The sequence below is a fragment of the Salmo trutta genome, chromosome 4 (genome assembly GCF_901001165.1).
Source record: "Salmo trutta chromosome 4, fSalTru1.1, whole genome shotgun sequence".
Classification (NCBI taxonomy): domain Eukaryota; kingdom Metazoa; phylum Chordata; class Actinopteri; order Salmoniformes; family Salmonidae; genus Salmo; species Salmo trutta.
In genome coordinates, this window is record NC_042960.1 from 66,344,303 (window position 1) to 66,352,596 (window position 8,294).

The window sequence follows — 8,294 nt, forward strand, 5'->3', positions numbered from 1 at the left end:
GGAGTTAAATATCCCCATTATAAACCAGTCTTCTCTGCTGATCTAGTGAGGAGTTAAATATCCCCATTATAAACCAGTCTTCTCTGCTGATCTAGTGAGGAGTTAAATATCCCCATTATAAACCAGTCTTCTCTGCTGATCTAGTGAGGAGTTAAATATCCCCATTATAAACCAGTCTTCTACTGCTGATCTAGTGAGGAGTTAAATATCCCCATTATAAACCAGTCTTCTCTGCTGATCTAGTGAGGAGTTAAATATCCCCATTATAAACCAGTCTTCTACTGCTGATCTAGTGAGGAGTTAAATATCCCCATTATAAACCAGTCTTCTCTGCTGATCTAGTGAGGAGTTAAATATCCCCATTATAAACCAGTCTTCTCTGCTGATCTAGTGAGGAGTTAAATATCCCCATTATAAACCAGTCTTCTCTGCTGATCTAGTGAGGAGTTAAATATCCCCATTATAAACCAGTCTTCTACTGCTGATCTAGTGAGGAGTTAAATATCCCCATTATAAACCAGTCTTCTCTGCTGATCTAGTGAGGAGTTAAATATCCCCATTATAAACCAGTCTTCTCTGCTGATCTAGTGAGGAGTTAAATATCCCCATTATAAACCAGTCTTCTCTGCTGATCTAGTGAGGAGTTAAATATCCCCATTATAAACCAGTCTTCTCTGCTGATCTAGTGAGGAGTTAAATATCCCCATTATAAACCAGTCTTCTACTGCTGATCTAGTGAGGAGTTAAATATCCCCATTATAAACCAGTCTTCTCTGCTGATCTAGTGAGGAGTTAAATATCCCCATTATAAACCAGCCTTCTACTGCTGATCTAGTGAGGAGTTAAATATCCCCATTATAAACCAGTCTTCTCTGCTGATCTAGTGAGGAGTTAAATATCCCCATTATAAACCAGTCTTCTACTGCTGATCTAGTGAGGAGTTAAATATCCCCATTATAAACCAGTCTTCTCTGCTGATCTAGTGAGGAGTTGAATATTTTTTTGTTAAACATTTTTTTAATTTCACCTTTATTTAACCAGGTTGGCTATTTGAGAACAAGTTGTCATTTTCAATTGCGACCTGGCCAAGATAAAGCAAAGCAGTTCGACACATACAACAACACAGAGTTACACATGGAGTAAAACAAACATACAGTCAATAATACAGTAGAAAAATAAGTCTATATACAATTTGAGCAAATGAGGTGAGATAAGGGAGGTAAAGGCAAAAAAGGCCATGGTGGTGAAGTAAATACAATATTGCAAGTAAAACACTGGAATGGTAGATTTGTAGTAGAAGAAAGTGCAAAGTAGAAATAGAAATAATGGGGTGCAAAGGAGCAAAATAAATAAATACAGTAGGGGAAGAGGTAGTTGTATGGGCTAAATTATAGATGGGCTATGTACAGGTGCAGTAATCTGTGAGCTGCTCTGACAGCTGGTGCTTAAAGCTAGTGAGGGAGATGAGTGTTTCCAGTTTCAGAGATTCTTGTAGTTCGTTCCAGTCATTGACAGCAGAGAACTGGAAGGAGAGGCGGCCAAAGGAGGAATTGGCTTTGGGGATGACCAGGGAGATATACCTGCTGGAGCGCGTGCTACAGGTGGGTGCTGCTATGGTGACCAGTGAGCAGAGATAAGGGGGGACTTTACCTAGCAGGGTCTTGTAGATGACCTGGAGCCAGTGGGTTTGGCAACAAGTATGAAGCGAGGGCCAGCCAACGAGAGCGTACAGGTCGCAGTGGTGGGTAGTATATGGGGCTTTGGTGACAAAACGGATGGCACTGTGATAGACTGCATCCAGTTTATTGAGTAGGGTATTGGAGGCTATTTTGTAAATGACATCGCCGAAGCTGAGGATCGGTAGGATGGTCAGTTTTACGAGGGTATGTTTGGCAGCATGAGTGAAGAATGCTTTGTTGCGAAATAGGAAGGCAATTCTAGATTTAACTTTGGATTGGAGATGTTTGATGTGAGTCTGGAAGGAGAGCTTACAGTCTAACCCGACACCTAGGTATTTGTAGTTGTCCACATATTCTAAGTCAGAACCGTCCAGAGTAGTGATGCTGAACGGGCGGGCAGGTGCAGGCAGCGATCGGTTGAAGAGCATGCATTTAGTTTTACTTGCATTTAAGAGCAGTTGGAGGCCACGGAAGGAGAGTTGTATGGCATTGAAGCTCGTCTGGATAGTTGTTAACACAGTGTCCAAAGAAGGGCCAAAAGTATACAGAATGGTGTCATCTGCGTAGAGGTGGATCAGAGACTCAACAGCAGCAAGAGCGACATTATTGATGTACACAGAGAAAAGAGTTGGCCCAAGAATTGAACCCTGTGGCACCCCCATAGAGACTGCCAGAGACCCGGACAACAGGCCATCCGATTTGACACATTGAACTCTATCAGAGAAGTAGTTGGTGAACCAGGCGAGGCAATCATTTGAGAAGCCAAGGCTATTGAGTCTGCCGATGAGGATGTGGTGATTGACAGAGTCGAAAGCCTTGGCCAGGTCAATGAATACGGCAGCACAGTATTGTTTCTTATCGATGGCGGTTACGATATCGTTTAGGACCTTGAGCGTGGCTGAGGTGCACCCATGACCAGCTCTGAAACCAGATTGCATAGCGGAGAAGGTGCGGTGGGATTCGAAATGGTTGGTAATCTGTTTGTTGACTTGGCTTTCGAAGACCTTAGAAAGGCAGTGTAGGATAGATATAAGTCTGTAGCAGTTTGGGTCAAGAGTGTCCCCTCCTTTGAAGAGGGGGATGACAGCAGCTGCTTTCCAATCTTTGGGAATCTCAGACGACACGAAAGAGAGGTTGAACAGGCTAGTAATAGGGGTTGGAACAATTTCGGCAGATCATTTTAGAAAGAAAGGGTCCAGATTGTCTAGCCCTGCTGATTTGTAGGGGTCCAGATTTTGCAGCTCTTTCAGAACATCAGCTATCTGGATTTGGGAGGAGAAATGGGGAAGGCTTTGGCGAGTAGCTGTGGGGGGTGCAGGGCTGTTGAACGCAGTAGGGGTAGACAGGTGGAAAGCATGGCCAGCTGTAGAAAAATGCTTATTGAAATTCTCAATTATAGTGGATTTATCGGTGGTGACAGTGTTTCCTAGCCTCAGTGCAGTGGGCAGCTGGGAGGAGGTCTTCTTATTCTCTATGGACTTTAGTGTCCCAGAACTTTTTTGAGTTTGTGTTGCAGGAAGCAAATTTCTGCTTGAAAAAGCTAGTCTTGGCTTTTCTAACTGCCTGTGTATATTTTTAACTTCCCTGAAAAGTTGCATATCACGGAGGCTGTTCGATGCTAATGCAGAACGCCACAGGATGTTTTTGTGTTGGTTAAGGGCAGTCAGGTCTGGAGAGAATCAAGGACTATATCTGTTCCTAGTTCTAAATTTCTTGAATGGGGCATGCTTATTTAAGATGGTGAGGAAGGATTTTTTTTTAAATAACCAGGCATCCTCTACTGACGGGATGAGGTCAATATCCTCCCAGGATACCAGGGCCAGGTCGATTAGAAAGGCTTGCTCACTGAAATGTTTCAGGGAGCGTTTGACAGTGATGAGTGGATCTAGTGATTTCAGAGTTTTTGGTGGACTTCCTAAGCCAGGATTCAGACACGGCTAGGACATCCAGGTTAGCAGAGTGTGCTAAAGCAGTGAATAAAAAAAAACCTAGGGAGGAGGCTTCTAATGTTAACATGCATGAAACCAAGGCTATTACGGTTACAGAAGTCATCAAAAGAGAGCGCCTGGGGAATAGGAGTGGAGCCAGGCACTGCAGGGCCAGAACAGGGCTCCGGGCAGCCGAGCGGAAATGGAGGAAAACTCGCCTCCCTGCGGACCTCGCATCCTTTCACTCCCTCCTCTCTACATTTTCCTCTTCTGTCTCTGCTGCTAAAGCCACTTTCTACCACTCTAAATTCCAAGCATCTGCCTCTAACCCTAGGAAGCTTTTTGCTACCTTCTCCTCCCTCCTGAATCCTCCTCCCCCTCCCCCCCCCCCCCTCCTCCCTCACTGCGGATGACTTCGTCAACCATTTTGAAAAGAAGGTTGACGACATCCGATCCTCGTTTGCTAAGTCAAGCGACACCGCTGGTCCTGCTCACACTGCCCTACCCTGTGCTTTGACCTCTTTCTCCCCTCTCTCTCCAGATGAAATCTCGCGTCTTGTGACGGCCGGCCGCCCAACAACCTGCCCACTTGACCCTATCCCCTCCTCTCTTCTCCAGACCATTTCCGGAGACCTTCTCCCCTACCTCACCTCGCTCATCAACTCATCCTTGACCGCTGGCTACGTCCCTTCCGTCTTCAAGAGAGCGAGAGTTGCACCCCTTCTGAAAAAACCTACACTCGATCCCTCCGATGTCAACAACTACAGACCAGTATCCCTTCTTTCTTTTCTCTCCAAAACTCTTGAACGTGCCGTCCTTGGCCAGCTCTCCTGCTATCTCTCTCAGAACGACCTTCTTGATCCTAATCAGTCAGGTTTCAAGACTGGGCATTCAACTGAGACTGCTCTTCTCTGTGTCACGGAGGCTCTCCGCACTGCTAAAGCTAACTCTCTCTCCTCTGCTCTCATCCTTCTAGACCTATCTGCTGCCTTTGATACTGTGAACCATCAGATCCTCCTCTCCACCCTCTCCGAGCTGGGCATCTCCGGCGCGGCCCACGCTTGGATTGCGTCCTACCTGACAGGTCGCTCCTACCAGGTGGCGTGGCGAGAAGCTGTCTCCGCACCACGTGCTCTCACCACTGGTGTCCCCCAGGGCTCTGTTCTAGGCCCTCTCCTATTCTCGCTATACACCAAGTCACTTGGCTCTGTCATATCCTCACACGGTCTCTCCTATCATTGCTATGCAGACGACACACAATTAATCTTCTCCTTTCCCCCTTCTGACAACCAGGTGGCGAATCGCATCTCTGCATGTCTGGCAGACATATCAGTGTGGATGACGGATCACCACCTCAAGCTGAACCTCGGCAAGACGGAGCTGCTCTTCCTCCCGGGGAAGGACTGCCCGTTCCATGATCTCGCCATCACGGTTGACAACTCCCTTGTGTCCTCCTCCCAGAGTGCTAAGAACCTTGGCGTGATCCTGGACAACACCCTGTCGTTCTCCACTAACATCAAGGCGGTGACCCGATCCTGTAGGTTCATGCTCTACAACATTCGCAGAGTACGACCCTGCCTCACACAGGAAGCGGCGCAGGTCCTAATCCAGGCACTTGTCATCTCCCGTCTGGATTACTGCAACTCGCTGTTGGCTGGGCTCCCTGCCTGTGCCATCAAACCCCTACAACTCATCCAGAACGCCGCAGCCCGTCTGGTGTTCAACCTTCCCAAGTTCTCTCACGTCACCCCGCTCCTCCGCTCTCTCCACTGGCTTCCAGTTGAAGCTCGCATCCGCTACAAGACCATGGTGCTTGCCTACGGAGCTGTGAGGGGAACGGCACCTCCGTACCTTCAGGCTCTGATCAGGCCCTACACCCAAACAAGGGCACTGCGTTCATCCACCTCTGGCCTGCTCGCCTCCCTACCTCTGAGGAAGCACAGTTCCCGCTCAGCCCAGTCAAAACTGTTCGCCGCTCTGGCACCCCAATGGTGGAACAATCTCCCTCACGATGCCAGGACAGCGGAGTCAATCACCACCTTCCGGAGACACCTGAAACCCCACCTCTTTAAGGAATACCTGGGATAGGATAAAGTAATCCTTCTAACCCCCCCCCCCCTTTAAAGGATTTAGATGCACTATTGTAAAGTGTTTGCTCTACTGGATATTATAGGTGAATGCACCAATTTGTAAGTCGCTCTGGATAAGAGCGTCTGCTAAATGACTTAAATGTTAATGTTAAATGTTAAATGTTAAATGATTCACCTCTACATCACCAGAGGAACAGAGGAGGACTAGGATAAGGGTACGGCTAAAAGCTATGAGAATTGGTTGTCTAGGACGTCTGGAATAGAGAGTAAAAGGAGCAGGTTTCTGGGGGCGATAAAATAGCTTCAAGGTATAATGTACAGACAAAGGTATGCTAGGATGTGAATACAGTGGAGGTAAACCTAGGCATTGAGTGATGATGAGAGAGATATTGTCTCTAGAAACATCACTGAAACCAGGTGATGTCATAGCATGTGTGGGTGGTGGAACTGAAAGGTTGGATAAGGTATAATGAGCAGGGCTAGAGGCTCTACAGTAAAATAAGCCAATAAACACTATCCAGAACAGCAATGGACAAGGCATATTGATATTAAGGAGAGGCATGCTTAGCAGAGTGATCATAAATGTCCAAGTGAGATTCAGACAGCTAGCCGGATCATAGGTAGCAAGCTGGCAGAAGATGGAGGGAGGTCTGTTTTTAGCCACCTCGTGCTTTAGCCACCTCAAATATCCCCATTATAAACTAGTCTTCTCTGCTGATCTAGTGAGGAGTTGAATATCCCCATTATAAACCAGTCTTCTACTGCTGATCTAGTGAGGAGTTAAATATCCCCATTATAAACCAGTCTTCTCTGCTGATCTAGTGAGGAGTTAAATATCCCCATTATAAACCAGTCTTCTCTGCTGATCTAGTGAGGAGTTAAATATCCCCATTATAAACCAGTCTTCTACTGCTGATCTAGTGAGGAGTTAAATATCCCCATTATAAACCAGTCTTCTCTGCTGATCTAGTGAGGAGTTAAATATCCCCATTATAAACCAGTCTTCTACTGCTGATCTAGTGAGGAGTTAAATATCCCCATTATAAACCAGTCTTCTACTGCTGATCTAGTGAGGAGTTAAATATCCCCATTATAAACCAGTCTTCTCTGCTGATCTAGTGAGGAGTTAAATATCCCCATTATAAACCAGTCTTCTCTGCTGATCTAGTGAGGAGTTAAATATCCCCATTATAAACCAGTCTTCTCTGCTGATCTAGTGAGGAGTTGAATATCCCCATTATAAACCAGTCTTCTCTGCTGATCTAGTGAGGAGTTAAATATCCCCATTATAAACCAGTCTTCTACTGCTGATCTAGTGAGGAGTTAAATATCCCCATTATAAACCAGTCTTCTACTGCTGATCTAGTGAGGAGTTAAATATCCCCATTATAAACCAGTCTTCTACTGCTGATCTAGTGAGGAGTTAAATATCCCCATTATGAACCAGTCTTCTACTGCTGATCTAGTGAGGAGTTAAATATCCCCATTATAAACCAGTCTTCTACTGCTGATCTAGTGAGGAGTTAAATATCCCCATTATAAAGCAGTCTTCTACTGCTGATCTAGTGAGGAGTTAAATATCCCCATTATAAACCAGTCTTCTCTGCTGATCTAGTGAGGAGTTAAATATCCCCATTATAAACCAGTCTTCTACTGCTGATCTAGTGAGGAGTTAAATATCCCCATTATAAACCAGTCTTCTACTGCTGATCTAGTGAGGAGTTAAATATCCCCATTATGAACCAGTCTTCTACTGCTGATCTAGTGAGGAGTTAAATATCCCCATTATAAACCAGTCTTCTCTGCTGATCTAGTGAGGAGTTAAATATCCCCATTATAAACCAGTGTTCTCTGCTGATCTAGTGAGGAGTTAAATATCCCCATTATAAACCAGTCTTCTACTGCTGATCTAGTGAGGAGTTAAATATCCCCATTATAAACCAGTCTTCTCTGCTGATCTAGTGAGGAGTTAAATATCCCCATTATAAACCAGCCTTCTACTGCTGATCTAGTGAGGAGTTAAATATCCCCATTATAAACCAGTCTTCTCTGCTGATCTAGTGAGGAGTTGAATATCCCCATTATAAACCAGTCTTCTACTGCTGATCTAGTGAGGAGTTAAATATCCCCATTATAAACCAGTCTTCTACTGCTGATCTAGTGAGGAGTTAAATATCCCCATTATAAACCAGTCTTCTACTGCTGATCTAGTGAGGAGTTAAATATCCCCATTATGAACCAGTCTTCTACTGCTGATCTAGTGAGGAGTTAAATATCCCCATTATAAACCAGTCTTCTACTGCTGATCTAGTGAGGAGTTAAATATCCCCATTATAAACCAGTCTTCTACTGCTGATCTAGTGAGGAGTTATATATCCCCATTATGAACCAGTCTTCTACTGCTGATCTAGTGAGGAGTTAAATATCCCCATTATGAACCAGTCTTCTACTGCTGATCTAGTGAGGAGTTAAATATCCCCATTATAAACCAGTCTTCTACTGCTGATCTAGTGAGGAGTTAAATATCCCCATTATAAACCAGTCTTCTCTGCTGATCTAGTGAGGAGTTAAATATCCCCATTATAAACCAGTCTTCT